The following is a 20,490-nucleotide window of genomic DNA, read 5'->3' on the forward strand; positions in this document are numbered from 1 at the left end:
ATTCAATGGGTACAGACTTCAGTCCAGTTTGGGGGTTCTCCAACGGAAGATCCCAATACACACATTAGGGATTTCATTGAAATATGCGACACCTTCAAGTTCAACGGTGTTTCTGAAGATGCTGTGAAGCTGAGACTGTTCCCATTCTCTCTGAAGGACAAGGCTAAGAGCTGGTTACACTCTCTACCAGCTGGTTCGATTACTACTTGGGAAGATCTTGCTCAGAAGTTTCTTACTAAATTCTTCCCTATGGCGAAGACAGCTGCACTCAGGAATGCTATTACTCAATTTGCGCAGCAAACGGGAGAGTCGCTAAGTAAAGCTTGGGAGCGCTACAAGGAGATGCTTAGGAAGTGTCCTCATCATGGAATTCCTGATTGGATGATCATCACTTGTTTTTACAATGGGTTGGGAGCACAGTCCAGACCCATGCTCGATGCAGCATCAGGTGGGGCATTATGGGCAAAGAGCTATAATGAAGCTTATGATCTAATTGAACTGATGGCTGCTAATGAATATCAGTATCCAACCCAGAGATATCCACAGGGCAAGGTAGCAGGAGTTCTTGAAGTGGATACAGCTACGGCTATCACTGCTCAACTAAAGGCGTTGTCTATGAAGATCGATTCTCTGGCTAACTATGGTGTTAAGCAGATAACCAGTGTTTGTGAGCTGTGTGCAGGTCCTCATGCGACAGAGCAATGCGCTATATCTAGTGACTCAGCTCAGTTTGTGAGCAACTTTCAGAGATCGCAGCAGCTAGTTCCTGCCACTTATTATCCTGACAACTGGAATCATCCTAACTTCAGCTGGAGCAACAATCAGAATGCAATGCAACAGCCGTTCCAGCAGTTTGCAAATAAGCTATTTAACCCTCCTGGTTTTCAGCAACAATTTACACCAAGACAACAACTCCAACTTCAACAACAAACTAATGATGCAGGTCTATCTTTGAATGAAAAATCTGAATTGGAGGAGTTGAGGCTTATGTGCAAAAACCAGGCTCTTATATGCCAAAGCCATGTTGTTTCTATCCAGAATCTGGAGAACCAAATAGGGAAAATTGCTAATGCCTTATTGAATCGACCACCAGAAACGCTTTCTAGTGATACAGAAACAAATCCAGGCAAGAGGGAAGTTAAAGAACAAGTGAATGCCATCACCTTAAGGTCTGGAAAGGTCACAAGCCCCCAAGTTCAGCAAGACGAAGAGCCTGAAAAGTCTCAAGTTCCAGAATCTGAAGTTTTGGCTGAAGAAGATGTGCAGAAGGAAGTAGAGGTGGAACCAAGGAAGACTACTGTGGAACACACTCCTCCTGAGAGTAATACAGGGGAGAAACAGATTTATCCTCCACCTCCTTTTCCTAAGAGGCTGCAGAAGAAAAAGCTGGATAAGCAGTTTGAGAAGTTTCTGGAGGTGTTCAAGAAACTTCATATCAACATACCTTTCGCTGAAGCTCTTGAACAGATGCCTAGCTATGCGAGGTTTATGAAAGGTATTCTCACTCGAAAAGTGAAGCTCGATGACTTAGAGACCGTTGCCCTAACGGAGGAATGCAGTGATGTTCTGCAACAGAAGTTTCCTCCGAAACTTAAAGATCCTGGGAGTTTCACTATTCCTTGCACCATCGGAAACTTGTTGTTCGACAAGTGTTTATGTGATTTAGGAGCTAGCATCAATCTGATGCCCTTATCTATCTTCAAGAAGCTTGGTCTGCCTGGTCCGAAACCAACATACATGTCATTGCAACTAGCTGACCGTTCCATCGCTTATCCACGAGGTATAGTGGAGGATATCTTGGTCAAGGTGGATAAACTCTTCTTCCCTGCTGACTTTGTAATTCTTGATTTCGAGGAAGATAAGAAGATTCCCATTATCTTGGGAAGACCATTCTTGGCTACAGGCCGAACTATGATCGATGTGCAAAAAGGAGAGCTTTCGATGAAGGTTTACGATCAAAAGGTCACTTTTAATGTGTTTAAGGCAATAAAGTTACCCACAGAAACAGAAGAGTGCTTTAAAATAGAGCGGGTCGACTCAGTTTTTGAAGATGAAGGAGGAGTAGAGCAACTGCAGGTTTTGAATGCACCTCCGTGGGAGAAGAAGTTAGATATGCCATTCGATTCTCTTGGGTTAGCAGAGCTGAAAATTTCTCAGGAGCATTTTGAACCATTTACTCAAGAAGCTCCCATACTTGAGCTCAACCGACAGCCAGATCACTTGAGTTATTCATTCTTAGGTGCACCCCCTGACAAGGGGTTGGGATATATCTTTGATTATGTAGAGGGTAGCCGAACGGATCCTCCAGTGCCTATAGAGGGTTCTTCTCATGTGCAGCAGGTAGTTGATAGGACTGGTGTTGGTGACGAGCAGTACAGGCGAGTAATTAGGCGTATGGAGGCCATGCACGACATTCACCGTCATTTTGCTGAAGATTTGACACATGCTTTTGGTACTATTTTCCGAGACACTAGTGGCGAGGTTGATTGGCCACCTGATCCTCCACCCGACGAGGGTGAATCTCCCGCTAATTAGGTATGCCTGAAATCCTTATTATTGCCTTCAATGAGGACATTGAAAATTTTAAGTTTGGGGGTGATAATGTAAGGATTAGTAGTGTGTGTCCATATAGATTCATATAGATTCATGTTGCATGTTTAGTTGTAGTTCATTCATATTTTTGTATGATTGTTCATTTAGGACATATTTGTTTATTTTTATGTAATTTCATATAGTTGCATTTGCATGCATATTTAGCATGATCCCTTAAGATGAACTATGATATTTGATAAGTTGATGTTGATTTCAGTGTGGTGATGACGAATAGAGGGATGTTTAAGTCCTAATGAATTGATTTGCATGCCAGAAACAAATATTTTCACAAAGTCTTATAGGGTTGCTTTTGATCTAGATCATGATCATACTTGTTTGTTGTTGAGATTTAATCACTTGGTTATATTTAGAATTTGTGATATTCTCGTAATGACGTAAAAACACTGATTTTTTTTTATCTGGAGAAAAACTTGGATTTCATTGCTAGTTGTTGTAAGGCTAGGCGTCAAATGGCTAGTAGCCGGCTCATATTTTTATGAGTAGTCTAGGGTTGAATGAGATGGAGCGCAACGCACTCATTCAGAAATTGTTGAAAAAAAAGAAAAAAAAAGAAAAAAGAGAAAAAAAAGAAAGAAAAAAAGTATGTGTTTATGCACAATTGATCAAGAGTGAGCTCTTTAATACTCGAGTTATTAAGTTCTAGAGGACTTTGTGCCTAGTGACCTAAGGCTTTTATAGTCTGGGATCCGCTAACCTAACGCTCGCTACATGGGTATTATTGTATAAGTCTTTTGGGACCTCATTCATTGCACGATCAAATAAGCATCTTTGCTATGTGTTCAATAATAGTATGAATCCTTGTATAACTCTAGTAGAAAGGAGGTGTTGTGAGACATAATGCATTTATTGTCTATTCTGTTTATAAACTTTTGATTGTTTCAATGATAGATAAGTTAGGGTTATTGATCTAGTATCGAGAGTATATCTGTTAAGCATCCACACACGCACGTTTCTGGTTTGTGAGTTAGTTTGTGGGATTTATTCAAACTCTGTTTCAAGTTATTGCATTCTTAGAGGCATTGGCTTATTCATTTGGTTATGGTTATTCTGAGGGGATCGATTGCATTGTCATTTAGTTGCATTCACGTAGTTGCATTCATGCATTAGGTTTGTTTTGTAGTTTTGAGTCTGTTTATGCTTGAGGACAAGCATCGATTCAAGTTTGGGGGTGTGATAAGTGGATTTTATATCCACTTGGAACGCTTTATTACAAGCTTAAATTGGTGTTTTGGACTCAAGTTGTTGGTATTTTGATGTGTTTTTGTGTTATTGCATTTCAGGTATCAGTTAAATGAAGAAAAGAGCTTTTATAGGAAATATGATTAAAAGTGATCAGAATTGGAAGCCAAGGCCATTGTCAAGTTGTAGAGAATCTCAATAGCTTCGCGTGGGCAGTTGAATCGCCTAATTCTGACGAGTAGAACTCAAGTTATGGCCAAAACAAGATTCATCAGAATATTTTTCCAGTCAGTAGCTGAGCGCCCGCTCAGCAGAGCTGAGCGCCCGCTCAGCAGAGCTGAGCGCCCGCTCAGCAGAGCTGAGCGCCCACTCAGAGAGCTGAGCGGCCGCTCAGGGCGCGGCTGGTCGCTGATTTCGCTGAAAAAGCCTTTTTTGAGTAGAATTTGACGATTTTAAGGGTCCAGGTCCACTAGGGGCATATATATACTTAAAAAAAGGGTTTTCATCATCCGGGAAGATTGGAATACCAAGGAGAAGACCTAGAAGCACAGAACAACTCCGAAAAAGAAGATCTTGTTTTCAACTTGTGATTCTTTGAATTAGTTGTAACTTTGGATGCTCGTTTTCATTCTTGTTGAACCTAGATCTCGTTTATTCGTACTTTGATTATTATTTAGTTTATTAAGACCTTGTTTATACCATGCTTTCATTGGAACCCATGGTGACGATGAGTTCGATTATGGGCTAATCGTTGTCATGGGGTTCTAGCTGATTTACTTATGGATTTCAATAGTTAATTGTTTCGATATCTTGGTGTGTGGTGATTGATTGATATCCTAGTATGGTTGTGCTTATTCGTCTTATGTGCGTAGCTAACATATAAGATAGCGTGTTAATCTCTATTGAAGCGACAATGAATATAGAGGTTTAGAACTTGCCATGCTAGCATAGGTTCATGTATGTGTATGCATGATTCGTAGGTAACTCTAACCGTTTTACTTGCCCTATGTAATCAAGATAGATAACTTGTTCTTAAACCGTTATGTTGTCAAATTCTATAGACATATAGGGTCTCAATATAATTGGTGCCTATTCAGCTTCTATCTCTTTTGTGGATGTCTGGTAGAATGGTACTCGTGCAACGAAAGTTGGCGTTTATCAGTTTCGTGTTATCTGATTAGTGTCCTCACCATCACATACTAAGGTTAAGAACGAGAAGGCTATTGAACGAAGTATTTAATGAAGTTAGGATCCCATGTTTGTCATATATAGTAATTCAACTTCAATTCTCTTAGTTAATGTTATTTAGTATAATCTCTTAGTTTAATAAAAACCCAATTTGTTATTTGTCTTAGCATTGAGCGATAACCATACATTGTTGCATAGGTGCATAAATTGAACTTAACCTAAACCAGTCTCTGTGGGAACGAATCTGATTTATATCTTATACTACTTGCGAACGTGTATACTTGTGTGAATATTAGCGCGTGTTTTCGCCCTAACAATTCTCAATAGCCAAGAGGGAAGAAACCAGAAGGTTGAAGGAAGAAGCCAAAAAGCTAAAGGCTGACAAAAGAGCACAAGCAAAGCTTGAAAAACAGCTAAAGTCAAGTCAAGCTGAAGAAAAGAAAGAAATTGAAGACAAAAGTAAAGATGAAGGTATGGGGGACATGGTTGATAATGATATGGAAGAAAGAAGTAAGGAAAGAGAGGAATGGCAGAAAGGGAATAGAAAGAAGGCCAATACAAAGAGAAAAATGGTAGATGAGACTGAAGAAACCCAATCAAAATCCAAACCACTACCTTCTATTCCTGAACCCATTGTGCCTGTCCCCTTCATAAACATTCATGGTGAAACAATCATTCCTAAGGAGGAACCAATTGATTGGGACACCATCAAATTGCCCACCTTCTTAACCTCTTCTCCACCATCAAAGAAGCAGAAAAGAAGAATCAAATCAACACCCTCTAAAACCTCAATCAAATTCACTCAGAAGCCTAAGCCTAAGCCACAAGCCTCTAAGGATGATTATGTTCACATTTGTGACATAAAAGAATTTTCAGACATTGAACTCTATATGGATGAGCTGGAGGAAGTAAGGGGAATAGCTGCCTACAGACAGCTACCAGAAAGACTAATGTTCAAATACAAAGGAAGTGTGGAAAGAACTTGGCCTCTCTACAGGATTCTGAATGAAGGCTACTCTACCTTGGTTAGAGTCTTCTCAGCCATACAAAGGGATTCTGGCTTTACAAAGACTGCCAAGACTGAAATTCTCAACAAGATTGCCAACATAAGGAAAACTTGGTGGGAGCCCAATGCCTTGCCTAGAACATTACTCATTCAAGATAGAGGAATTACAGTTCACAAATCACCTCATTGGTTGATGGAGTTCAGAGACAACAAAGGAGTCAGAAGATTTTTCAGACTTGAAGATCAGCTCAAGATTGCCAGTAATGAAATTCTCAAGGATATGCAATCTAAGTTGGACATCAATGAAGAAGATGAAGCTGAGTTCTACAGACAACTTCAACTTCAAATAGAGGAGAATGACAGGAGGCTAGGAAAGAAAACAAGGGATCAAAGGAAAAGAAATTAATCTGCTCAGGCTAAAGGAGTACCCTTGGAAATAATGTAATTCTTCAATTCCATCTCAGCATACACATTTTTGCAGCACTTTTGAATTTCTGCTTTATTATAGTTAATATATTTGTCAAGTGTTTTGTTATCATCAAGCTAAACCCAAATTTATGCCTACAGTTCTAGTAGACATAAATAGGGGGAGATTGTTAGGAATATGTGTATTAGTTTGATGATAAGTTAAACAAAACACTTAAGTAGAAATCTAGTGTTTGTAGCCTCAACGGATAAGACCATCTTGGCTATCCGTTGAAGGAGTAGCTTTACTTAGCAATAAGTTTAGTATTGTAGCACATTTCATTCTCTGGATTCAAGTTGTAATTCTTAGATGTTGTAGGAAAGTATCAGTCATGTTGACTACTAGTGGATATGCAAATAGGAGGGCTAATTGTAAATATTTCATGCCTTGTAATTTTGTATAAATGAAGAAGTATCAACTGATATTGAAGACCTTCAACGGATAAGAAACAAAGCTTCAACGGATGTCTCTAATGCTTCAACGGATAATATCCATCAACGGATAAGTGCTTCAACGGATAAAGACTTCAGCTGATAATGCATCAACGGATAAAGCTTCAACGGATAAAGCCTCAACGGATAAGGCATCAACGGATGAAAGCTTCAACGGAAGCTTAGTTCATTAGCAGTTGATAGTGATAATTCATAAGCTGACAGAGGCACATGGGTTGACAGAGACAAACTGGAATGTGGAAGCCTCTAGGAGGAATCAAGAAAATGCAGCATTTCCATTCTGGTGTAAACAAGGAAGTATTCAAAGATCAACAGCTAAGCCTAAATTGCATTGGATAGAGAAATGAAGAAGAAATATGTGAAGAGCCTTTTTAATTATATTTTACAATTTTGTCTTCACTTGTAAACTTGGTGATATATAAACCAAGTAGTAGCTAGTAATTAGAAGTGAATTTTCCAGAGCTGTTTAGAAAAATCCAGAGAGAAAATCATCTAGTTTGTACTAGGAAGCAGTTGTGATTTAATTCTTTGAATCACATATTTTCTGAAATAACACATCTCTGGTGGAACAACAAATCCACCAGAAAAGTTTTTAAGTTCTTTGTGTTCTTTACATTTGTTTTTGAATATATATCTGTCTGCATTAGCTTCAAGCAATTCACACACACTTGCTCTCAAAAACACTTAGCCTTAGAAACTGCTCAAAACTTGAAAAAGTTTTGAGATTTACATTCAACCCCCCTTCTGTAAATCTCATTGGTAGTCCACTGGGAATAACAGTTTTTAATTGGTTCATTCTTGTTATGACTAACAATTGGTACAGACTTGTTGAATGTACTCTTGGCATAATTGATTGACTTTATGACTTGATTGTTGATTTTTTTGGACATAACTCTGATGAGACTGATATGCTTAAATTTCTAACTTGGATATTAGATCTTGGTACATTTATTATACTCTGATTACCTTATGTAAGTTTTATTGGTTTAAAACAACGTTCACACTCATTTCTCTATGGTATTTATCTATATTGGACCTAACATGAACTGTTGTGAGCTAATGAGATTTGATTGAATAGTATTATTAAAAAAATTAGAAAGCATGATCATATGAGACATCCTTTATGAATCCATATGGTGGTAAGTAAAGATAAAACACTATGGACCGAAGATCACTCTGTTATTAATCATTAAATTCTCTGATATTGGAACTCACTATGAGCTATGATATTAAGATCACTCTGTTATCTTCAACACCCTCAGTGGTTTTAGGAACTAACTATGAGCCTATCGATCCTAGATCAAGTTTGTGCTTATTATCTCTGATATTGAATGAGAACTTATGATCTTGGATTGTTAACTCTGATTTATGGATTGGGTTATGATACTATACCATGCCTAAGCTCATTATCTCTGATTTTGAATTTTGTTTAAGATCCTATGATTTGGGATACATTTATCCATGCTATATTATTGAATATGGGTTTATGATCCTAGATTGGTTACTCTGATAAGTCTTCACAAATTTAAAAAGAAATTTATGATCCCTAATGGCATAGCACATTGATCATTGATAATCTTCCCAGAATTCAAATCTGGAAAAGATTTTGACTTAGTCAAAATTGCAACTTGTAAATAAGGACTCAGATATCATCTGAAGAGTTTATAAGGTATACTTCTTCATGGAAGTTGAGGGATATCATGAATTCTGCCACTTAAAAGAATCACAATTTCCCCTCTCAGAAGGAACATTTCTGAATCTCTTGACTGAGAGTTTTCATCCTTGCAAGTACGCTTGGATGTTTGGAGCTTTGAGTGAGTGATGAAAGGAATATGTCCTAAGTCCAATCAGGTATTAGGATTTAGGAATAACCTTTTATGTAATCTGTTTTGATTCCATTGATATTAATAAAAAAACTTGTTTTGTTTTTATTACGGGCTTTATCTATTTAAGTATTTAAATAAGATATACCATAGTTTAGAGTAAAGCTTTTTATGGATTATGATGAGATCATAATAGTGAGACCTAAAAGATGATAACTCTAAACTTAAATAGTTCCTGGTCGTAGGATTACTAACTGGTAATTAATAATCCGCAGAGATCGGTACATACTATGCTTGAAAGGAATATGTCCTAAGTCCAATCATGTATTAGGATTTAGGAATAACTTTTTATGTAATCTGTTTTGATTTCATTGATATTAATAAAATACTTGTTTGTTTTTATTACGGGCTCTATCTATTTAAGTGTTTAAATAAGATATACCATAGTTTAGAGTAAAGCTTTTTATGGATTATGATGAGATCATAATAGTGAGACCTAAAAGATGATAACTCTAAACTTAAATAGTTCCTGATCATAGGATTACTAACTGGTAATTAATAATCCGCAAAGATCGGTACATACTATGCTTGCTTTATTATGAAGGATGTCTGTTCTCATAGACATTTGTGTGGTGACACTATAGCTAGTATGTAGGTGCTTATTATAGAATAAGTTCACTAAACATGACTCGCACAGCTGAACAACTGATGGAGTTCACTCACGTGTCATCAGTTGTTCACATAGTGATAGTTGTACAAGTATCCTTAGACTTGAGGTCATCATAGTCATCTTGTGTACACTGAACTATGCTTTGGTTTAGTTCTTAGTCTCCAGGGACAATTATTAGGGCTCTACTGGGTATAGGAATTTGTACACGAAGATAATGTATGATCAATAAAGGATCTACCCCTTCCAGTGAAGGAAGCTAATGTTCAAGGCTGATCCACTTATGCTAGTTCAGGAATCTCTGGCCAGAGTGAATGAAATTAGAAAGGAGTTTCTAATTTGCATAGAACTAAGCATAGTAAATGGTAAACAAGTGATTGAATTAGATAGGCTTGACACGAGATCCATGCCTTGTATTTAATCGGGACATTGTAGGGTAGAAGAAGTTTATTGTACGGTAACTATTCACTGAATAGGTTCTTGGTATTCTAAGCAGTGAATTCATATTATCCGGATAGTCGCGATATGCTGAGAAGTATCCCTCACGATGTAGAATAAATGTGATTAATTAATTAATCATATTTAATAAATTAGAGAATTTATATAAATAATGATAAAATAGTTTTATTATTATTTATTTCTACTACCGGCTTAATATTGAACCTACAGGGTCACACCATAAAAGAGAATGATTTAATGGTGGAGGAATTAATTAATAATGGCTAATAATTATTTATTTGTGAAATAAATAATTAATTGGCAAATTTAATAATTGATTAAATGAGATTTAATTGATTATAAATTAATTAAGAAAAGTTCTTAATATTATTAATTAAGGATTTAATTTTTTGGAAATTAAATCAAGAGAGAGAATTATTTCTAAAGTGTTTAGAAAAAGGATTAATAATTAAAAGGTGTTTTAATTTTTAATGAGAATAATAAATGGGATAATAATAATAATATTTATGGGAAAATTTCAGCTGAAAATTTTGCCTATAAATATATTATTATAAACCCTATTTTTATTCTAACCCCAAAATTTTATAAAACCTAATTCTCTCCACCTCCTTCTCCTCCTTAACGTCGTTTTCTTGGTGGATACCGGTGGAGTGCTTCACGTTTGAGGAGCAGCTGCTAAGGATCTCCGATCGTTGCTTTTGGATCGCTATTAAAGGTTAGTAATCGATCCATATATTTTTACCACGATTTATATGCTTTTATTTGGATTTTGTATGTGTAAAAGTGTTTTACCATGCCTCCGCTGCGATTAAAATACAACAATGGCATCAGAGCTTAGGTTGTATGCATATAGATCTGTGGTAAAAATTTCAGAATTTTATGTGCTTGTATGAATTAATTATAATTTTTACAACTTATATCATGGATTAATTTTGTCTGATGAGAAATCGTTTCTCAGAATAATTTTGAATGTTGATCTGGGTTCTACAAGTATTGTAGATCGTCTGGGTATTTTTTTCATAATTTTATGATGTATAGATTTTTTATTATAATTTTTTGAAGATCTTGCAATTAAATTTGTAATTAAATAAAGATATATATATATATATGAATTGTAAGTAAGTATATATATATTAAGCATCTGCTGCTGTACATCTGCTGTTGTGTGTTGAATGCACGGAAAAGATAAAGTAAAAGAACAGGTACGGCAGAAAAAGGACAGGCACGCCGATCGAGAGAACTGTCTGGCGGCGGAAAGGGGTGTCGCGCATTCCGGGAATGTGTTACACCCTGTGGCGCATTCGCGAAATGCGTTACACCTTTTAATGGCTTAAAAGGGTTGTAACGCATCACCGGAATGCGTTACAGGGCTTGTAACGCGTTCCTGTAATGCGTTACAGCCCGTCTGTTATTTTTCAATTTGATTTTTGGGAGTTTCGTAACTCCGTTTTAGGCGTGCAATATACCGTTGGATTCGTTTTTCCGAGACAGATCTAATGGTGTGATCAAATTTTAGTTTATATAAAAGTTTTGAACTGTTTATATTTCCGGAAGTGTTTTAAAGCTATGTTTGACTGTTTTAATTGCTTTTAAATGCTTCATGTGATACATAGAGATGTATAATGCTTAGACCTATATGCTAGATGATGTAACATGCCTACCTTGATGTTTATTCATGTTTATATATGTGATATATGCTTAGTTTATCATGCGATGATAGATTTAGGTCAACTTAAATGAATATAAGGCGTTTGTTAGACAACCTAGTATAGTGAAATTGTTTCATAACCTTAAGAATAATATTATGAATACAATCATGAGATTCTTGTGTTTATGAAACACGTAATTGAATATGAATTTTCGATATGAGAGAAAGGATGATTCTGTCAACAACAGATTTCTATCTGTAAGAAAGGGTTATTAAGTGATGCCTCTTGACAATGCTCCACCTGATCTGGGAATCATCTGATTATTGATTATTGATTATTGATTTGAAATATTTAATTTAAAAGGAAGAATCTCTTTATAATATGATTATGATTGTAACGTAATATAATTCCTCTAAAATTAAATAATATCAAGTAGTAATTGGCCAATGATACAACGGGCTTGTGTCGGTCATAGCCTTCCAACATGATACAAAAGTAGTTCTTATTTTTGAATCATTGTCGGTTCGTGCTACGCCGAGGGCTTTGATTTCGAAATAAGAAATACTTGTCTATTACATAGAGATGTGTACATTAAATAAGAATCTGAAGGTCGGTACGTGCCACAGCCGTGGGCCTTTGGGGACTGATTCAATTGTACGGAATGTTGGGTTAGACTTGACTTAGAATATTGAGTTTGTCGTGCCACAGCCGTGACTCAATTATTTAAGAGGCTAAAGTTTGATTAGGGAATAACATTAGATGTAATTGACAAGAGTTGTCTGCCTATTGAACATTACATGGCGTTTCGTGCCACAGCCGGGGTTGTGTAATGGAATGTAGGATCCCTATTCCCACTAGCATTATGAATGCTAAATTTTTCACGTAGGGGGTTGAATAAATTAGATAAACTAGTGGGAGCCACTTATGAATAAAGACCCGATTCATATAGTGTTTTAAAATGAAATCGAATATTTGCTAAGTTTTGTTATGTGTTTATCATTTACAGATTTACAATATACATTATGTCTTCTGCACTATCACTCAGGAGCATGCTGGATGCTCACAAGTTGACTGGTCCTAATTATGCTGACTGGCTTCGAAACTTGAGAATTGTTCTCAGGATTGAGAAGCTGGAATACGTGATTGACTCACCTAAGCCTACTGAACCTGCTATTGATGCACATAATGATGAACATGTTGTGTATCTTAAGTGGATAGATGATGCAAATGTTGCTCAATGCATCATTGTAAGGCATATGTCATAGCCTATTTGTATATTCGAGGATTCAACTCAACTCAAATAAGAATGTAATAAGTAAATAGTGGATCGACCGTCAGAGAGATCTCGCAAAGTAACATCTGTCAGAGGATTTAGAAACAAGGTTCATCTACAAACTTGAGGAGTTAATTCACTGGAAGAAGCTCAAGAAATTGATCAAGCCTCAGTGATATAAATCAAGATCGTGGATTTAATCAAGTGACAGAGATCTCGTCAGAGTATCAATTAATTACAAGGATTTAATCTGAAGAAAATCAAAGTATCAAAGTCAAGACATGAAGAAACGTCACGGAAGTTAGTCACTCATGAACCAGACAGTACATCGAGTGTCAACATTGAAGTGGTGGAATTGATTCATAATTCTCAGTGATTTTCAGAAGATATTCAGAAGATTGGTTGTTGCTCAGGGTTAGTATTAATTCTCTATTAATTAATTAAGTCATATAATTTAATTAAGAAAATAAATTATATCTGCAAAGATTAATTTATTGATTAATTGAATTAATTAATTAATTAATTCAGAATTAATATTAAGGTTTTTCAGAATTTTAATTGATTTAAAATCTGTTATTAATTCAACAAAACAACTGATTGTATTAGTATGACAATCGGTATGACAATCAGTAGTCATACCGAAAGTCATGCTAATTCAGTTGATTGTCTTATCAGAATTATTATTAGATTAAAATTTGTTATTAATTCAGTAAGACAATCTGATTTGAACTAATATGACAATCGGTATGACAATCAATAGTCATACCAAAAGTCTTTCTAGTTCATTCTGATTGTCTTGCTAGTTCTAAAGATAGTCCTACCGAAAGTCTTGCTGAGCAAAGGAGATTGTCATTCCAGTTCTTTTCTCTCGGTTGGATTGTTTAAAAAGAAGCAGAAGCAGCAATTCAAAAACACACACATAAAACAGAAGTCAAGAACAAAAAGAAAAAGAAGCAGCCGCCTCTGAAATATTTCATTTTCTTCTCTGCTTACTTCAACATTAAATTTCTAGTTTGTAAAGTTAAATCCAAACCAATAGAATTATTTATCTTGTTCTTGTGTAACAATCTAGCGGATCAAAATCCCTAGAACTTAATCTCAAATCGCGTTTAGCATTTGATTCTAATTATTACAAAAATAGAAAAAGTTCATGTCGAATTTATTCTAAATTTGTGATAATTAATTTGAGATTAATTCCTTGTAATCGATACAGTTGTAGTAACACCTTTCAAGTTTAATAATATTATTATTTAACTTGAATTTTGTTTCAATTTTTTATTCCGCATTTAATTCGATTATTCGGTACTGTTTGTATTCAACCCCCCCTTCTACAAACACATTGGGACCTAACAATTGGTATCAGAGCCTTCTGATTAACGAACAAATCAAGATCCTAGACTTTTGTGATTTTTCAACTCTTTGAATTTTTATTCATTCAAAAATTCATAATGACTTCACAAAAAGTTGGAACCGTTAAAATTCCACAATTTGATAAAGAGAATTATATTATGTGGAAGAAGAAGATGCTCTTGTTTTTACAAGTTACAAATCCCAAATATTCGAACTTGTTAAAGAAGGGTATAAAAACTCCGATGGTTATTGAACCGGAGGTGATAGTAGATGATGTGGTGACTACTAAAGCTAGAACCTATCCAAAAGAGCTCGAAGATTTTACTCTTGCTGAGAAGGAAGAAGCCTCCTTGGATGCCAGCCTTCAATTAATATTAATTGATTCCCTTGATCCCTTGATGAACAAGCATGTGATGAACTGTAAAAATTCCAAACATATGTGGGAAACTATTGAGGTGATTAATGAAGGCACAGAGGAAGTTAGGGAGAACAAGTTGGAGATCCTAACCTCTGAGTATGAATATTTTAAATCAAATCCAGGAGAAGGAATTACTGAAGTGTTTGAGAGGTACAATGCGTTGATCACCAACCTGAACATAAATGGGAAATATTATTCAATCAGGGAGGTCAACAAAAAGTTCCTTTTAACACTGCCAACTCATCTTGAACATAGAATTACTGCCATTAGAGAAGCTAGAGATCTGAGTGAGATTTCTTTGGATAGACTCTATGATGTGTTGAAAACCTATGAGTTGGAGCAGATTCCGTAGAAGGAAGTCTACGGGAAAGATAGAATGGTCAGCACATCTACTGCACTTGTAGCTGAAGGTTCGACAACAACAGCAATCTCAACAATTGGAGAGAATGGTACAGTGTTCCAAGGCTGAGGAAAATATGTTAGTAGCAGAATATGATCCTCCTACTACAAATCAATCAAGTGATGATTTTTATTCCTTGGAAGAGCTGGAGCAATTGGAAGACGAGTCAATGGCCCAAATTGTCAAGAGATTCTCCCATGTCAGATTCAAGAGGAATCCCAAGCTTAAGTACAAGTCCAACTACAACAAATTCCAGAAAGGTGGATCTTCATCCTTTAACACCAGTAGTGGTGGATACAAAACAGGGATGGTTGATCGGAGCACCATTAGATGCTATAACTACAATGAGTTGGGACACTTTGCCATAAAATGTAGGAAGCCAAAGCAAGTAAGAAAGAACTCTGAAAGGGCTTATCTGGCAAAGGGAAGAAGCTGGGATGATACTGACAGTGAAGATGAAGAAGGAAATCTTGCTCTTATGGCTATTGATGGAAAAGCTTCATCATCAAGAATAGAGGTAAAACTTTCTGATGCTGAAATGGTTTATCATCTAAGAGGCAACTTAGATAATGCACGTCGTGATAATGAACTGTTAAGTTTACAGATCAAAGACCTTGAGAAAGAGGTCAATGAATTAAGACTTGTGCATATTAATCAAGACAAATTAAAAGAACAAGTATCTTTTCTAGAGAATAGAGTTGACTGTTACAGAAAACTCGAAACTATTCTCAAAGACAAGATCACCGGTCTTGAGACTAAGGTTAGAGCCTACTTCAATTCTTGTTCGAAGGCTAAAGAGTTCTACAATAAGCAAGCTGTTAATCAAACATCTGGAATAGGTTATGATTACAATGCTGCTATTGGAGAATTAGGCATAAACTCCCCTCCTCGTGTCTGTGCTAAAGGGAGGGAAGTACCACATGTGCTTAAGGGTGTTGATGAACCCCTCTATAAACCATCAATTGCTGAACCATTTGATGTGACCTCTTCTGTTATTCAGGAAGAAATACGTGCTGAAGATCATGCTAATGAAAAGGTTGTTTCCAAGTCAAGTGTGTCAAAAGTTCCAGTCAAAGTTGTGAAAGCAACTGAGACTAACTCAGACACACATGAATTGGATAACAAAAATGCCATGTCTGCCATGCATAAATTGCCTACTATTAATCACTCTCATAAAGCATGTGGTGTTTCTAATTGTATGTCTTGTGCTTTTAATATGATGTATGCTTATTTTAATGGTAAGCATGTTTCTAATAATAAGACTACTCCTCGTCAGCATGTGAATAACAAGAAGCATGATAGGTCTAAGACTGCTAGTCCTTCTAAGGCTAGAAAGTAGACATTTGTGCCTAAGCTTAAACAGAAATTTGTTAAGGCTGTTTACAAGGTCAAATGTTCAGTCATTGAGAAAGTTGAGGCAATTAAAATTAAAAATGTTGTTTTGCTTGACAAAGGACAGTTCTACAAGTATGCCGGGCCCAACCAAGTTTGGGTTCCGAAGAAGGTCTAATCCATTTGTAGTGCAGGGCATTAAACAGGTGTAACCGCTAGTGTGGATTCTTGACAGTGGATCATCAAGACATATGACCGGAGATAGAGCCCTGCTATCAAATGTGGATTGAGAAAGCTGGCCCCCTGGTTACCTTTGGAGATAACAGCAAAGGTTTATCTGAGGGATATGGCTGTTTGCAAGCTGGATATGTTATCAGTGAAATTTTATATATTGTGCTAGGTTATTATCAGGAAGCAGTATCTAACATATAGCACCAGTGACGAGACTTGAGAATATTACGACATATCAGGCACCTGATGCACATTACACTTGGAATTGGACTCTAGTAAGATGTGTACACGTGTACTCCTGGTTGGTGAGTCAAAAGAGGAAGTCAGTGCACCACAGTTCATGGACTTTGCAGCTGCAGATCTATTGGACTATGCAATCTCTTCTTCACAATCTCACTTCAGGTTGGTATGAACTAGTGTACTACTCAAGCAATTGTCAAGGACGTGGTATGGCACTCTAACTGAAGTTACAGTTTAATATGAACTAGTAGAGTCATCATATTATTAACTCTCTTATTACTAGGCACAAACATATTGTTTTATATGTGCAGTGATATATTGATAATGCTATCATTGAACTCAAACTTCTTTATACATTAGTGATTTCTTATGTCATGTAAAATCTTTTGAAATCACTATTGTAAATCATTTTCTCTCTATTACCATATGTTCAGTGTTACAGGTTCAGTCTCCAATGACTTTCTTTCATTGACAGTCATGAGGTTGAAAACCCACAACGTCTATCCCAGACTGTAAAGACAAACACAAAAACAGAACCAACCAACACTCTCTTACCACTAAATGTAGTATGAATGAGCGTGAGGGAGATAGTGCCTTAGTGCACCATATAAGGAAGGTTCTGAAGTCAACCTAGTAGCTCCGTCTCCTACATAGATGAGTAGTATTTAAACCGAGACAACTGCTAGCCCCCATACATCTTCTCAAAAAGATGTAATGGCTGAAAAGGCACAAAAACAGTTACTAGATTCATTCTCTCAACAGGGTGCGTCTATTGAAATTTGCCTGTCGGCCAAGGTATCCTATGTAGTGTCACCACCTCAATTATAAACAATTCTTGATGCACAAGGAAAGGTTACACACACAAAGGATGAGTTGACGGAAATAAGAGTTTCGACCATTTTAAGGTCAGATTCGATTGTTCAAGGTTCGTTAATGGACCAATTGCCTTTATAGGTGTTAGGAGAGGATACTGATCCAAAAGCCATATGTCAGTGGTCAGTGTCTACCTCCCCAGGCTTAAATCCCCTGGATGTATCTGCGGATAGTGGATCTGACATAGGTGCAGATCGGCAACTTGTTGACAATGATTCAGATATCACCTGATGAGTCACAAGGAAATGTCTTCACAGGCATTAGAAGGGAACTTTGATCTTTATGCTAAATTCTTTGGATCATTGTTTACCTTCCCAGAATTCAAATCTGGAACCCTAAAAGGGAAACTAGCAACTTGTAGATTATGACTCAGATTTATCTGTTGAGTTTAACAAGGATGGGGATTTGCGAACTCCCATTGCATCACATGTGACCTCCTTAAGGATGGCTAAGGTGATTTTCCTTGCAGGTACAGCTGGATTATGGAGCTATGAGAGAAGAGTGATACACTTGTGAGAATGAGTGTAAACACGAGTGGAGAGAAGAGTGAAACACATGTGAGGTACACTAAACAGAATCACACACTCACAGTGAGAAAGAAAGAGAAACTTCTTATTATTTCTTTTCCAACCAAGTGAAATATGAGAACTCCTTCAGACGACGGCATACATTCCTTCTTTAAGGGGGAGATAAAAGCTTAAGTAATAGTTTGGAGGATTCCTCAACTAAGGGGGAGAAATAGCAGAGAGGAAGAAAAAGATCAAACATGTACACTACACCACACCATTGTTGTTTGTAACTACGGATCCTATTGTACGGGAGAGGTGGTAAACACAAGGTAATTTTATAGTAAGGGAAGCAGCTGTTAGGGGAGTACCATTGGTTTTTATCTGCGGATCCTATTGTACGGGAGAGGTGGTAAACGAAGGTGATCTTCTTTAATCAGGTGATTCTCATAGGGGGAGAAGCAATAGAGATATGTGCTTCTCAACAGGAAATGTGGTTGTACAAAAAGAAGATGAAACTACTTGAAGATATGCTCAGTCTAGAGGAACATCTACTTGGAACCTGGAAAATGTTAAATCTAGACCAGAACTTTTCTACTATTTACTTTGTATTTCTTTTTATATCTTTTTCTTATTTGTTAGTTGAGTTATCCTCTAGGTATTTGTGTGTTATTGTCTAACAAATAAATAGGGGGAGATTGTAAGGCATATGTCATAGCCTATTTGTATATTCGAGGATTCAACTCAACTCAAATAAGAATGTAATAAGTAAATAGTGGATCGACCGTCAGAGAGATCTCGCAAAGTAATATCTGTCAGAGGATTTAGAAACAAGGTTCATCTACAGACTTGAGGAGTTAATTCACTAGAAGAAGCTCAAGAAATTGATCAAGCCTCAGTGATATAAATCAAGATCGTGGATTTAATCAAGTGACAGAGATCTCGTCAGAGTATCAATTAATTACAAGGATTTAATCTGAAGAAAATCAAAGTATCAAAGTCAAGACATGAAGAAACGTCACGGAAGTTAGTCACTCATGAATCAGACAGTACATCGAGTGTCAACATTGAAGTGGTGGAATTGATTCATAATTCTCAGTGATTTTCAGAAGATATTCAGAAGATTGGTTGCTGCTCAGGGTTAGTATTAATTCTCTATTAATTAATTAAGTCATATAATTTAATTAAGAAAATAAATTATATCTGCAAAGATTAATTTATTGATTAATTGAATTAATTGATTAATTAATTCAGAATTAATATTAAGGTTTTTCAGAATTTTAATTGATTTAAAATCTGTTATTAATTTAACAAAACAACTGATTGTATCAGTATGACAATCGGTATGACAATCAATAGTCATATCGAAAGTCATGCTAATTCAGTTGATTGTCTTATCAGAATTATTATTAGATTAAAATCTGTTATTAATTCAGTAAGACAATCTGATTTGAACTAATATGACAATCGGTATGACAATCAATAGTCATACCGAAAGTCTTTCTAGTTCATTCTGATTGTCTTGCTAGTTCTAAAGATAGTCCTACCGAAAGTCTTGCTGAGCAAAAGAGATTGTCTTTCCAGTTCTTTTCTTTCGGTTGGATTGTTTAAAAAGAAGCAGAAGCAGCAATTCAAAAACACACACATAAAACAGAAGTCAAGAACAAAAAGAAAAAGAAGCAGCCGCCTCTGAAATATTTCATTTTCTTCTCTGCTTACTTCAAGATTAAATTTCTTGTTTGTAAAGTTAAATCCAAACCACTAGAATTATTTATCTTGTTCTTGTGTAACAATTTAGCGGATCAAAATCCCTAGAACTTAATCTCAAATCGCGTTTAGCATTTGATTCTAATTATTACAAAAATAGAAAAAGTTCATGGTGAATTTATTCTAAATTTGTGATAATTAATTTGAGATTAATTCCTTGTAATCGATACAGTTGTTGTAACACCTTTCAAGTTTAATAATATTATTATTTAACTTGAATTTTGTTTCAATTTTTTATTCCGCATTTAATTCGATTATTCGGTACTGTTTGTATTCAACCCCCCCTTCTACAAACACATTGGGACCTAACAATCATGTTAGCTTCCATGAACATTGAGCTACAGAAGCAACATGAGCATATGGATGCTCACACTATCCTCATGCATCTACAAGAGTTGTATGATGTGGCAGGGAGGACAGCTCGATATGAGATATCGAAGGAGCTGTTCGGTTGTAGGATGTCTGAGGGATCATCTGTGAATGACCATGTACTTAAGATGATCAATTTGATTGAACGTCTTGGACAACTTGGTTTTGCCATGGATGGGGAGCTGAGCCAAGACTTGGTCTTGCAATCGCTTCGACTTCATTCTCGCAG

General features: G+C 36.1%; 1 non-coding gene across 1 annotated transcript; it reads right to left on the reverse strand.

Annotated features, from left to right (window-relative positions):
* Positions 1-264: 264 nt before the first annotated feature.
* On the reverse strand, positions 265-371 carry LOC141699267 (small nucleolar RNA R71). Its single transcript, XR_012565742.1, has one exon. It is a non-coding gene; the product is annotated as a small nucleolar RNA R71 (small nucleolar RNA).
* Between the last annotated feature and the right edge of the window lie 20,119 nt (positions 372-20,490).

This window comes from Apium graveolens, chromosome 11 (assembly GCF_009905375.1).
Source record: "Apium graveolens cultivar Ventura chromosome 11, ASM990537v1, whole genome shotgun sequence".
Classification (NCBI taxonomy): domain Eukaryota; kingdom Viridiplantae; phylum Streptophyta; class Magnoliopsida; order Apiales; family Apiaceae; genus Apium; species Apium graveolens.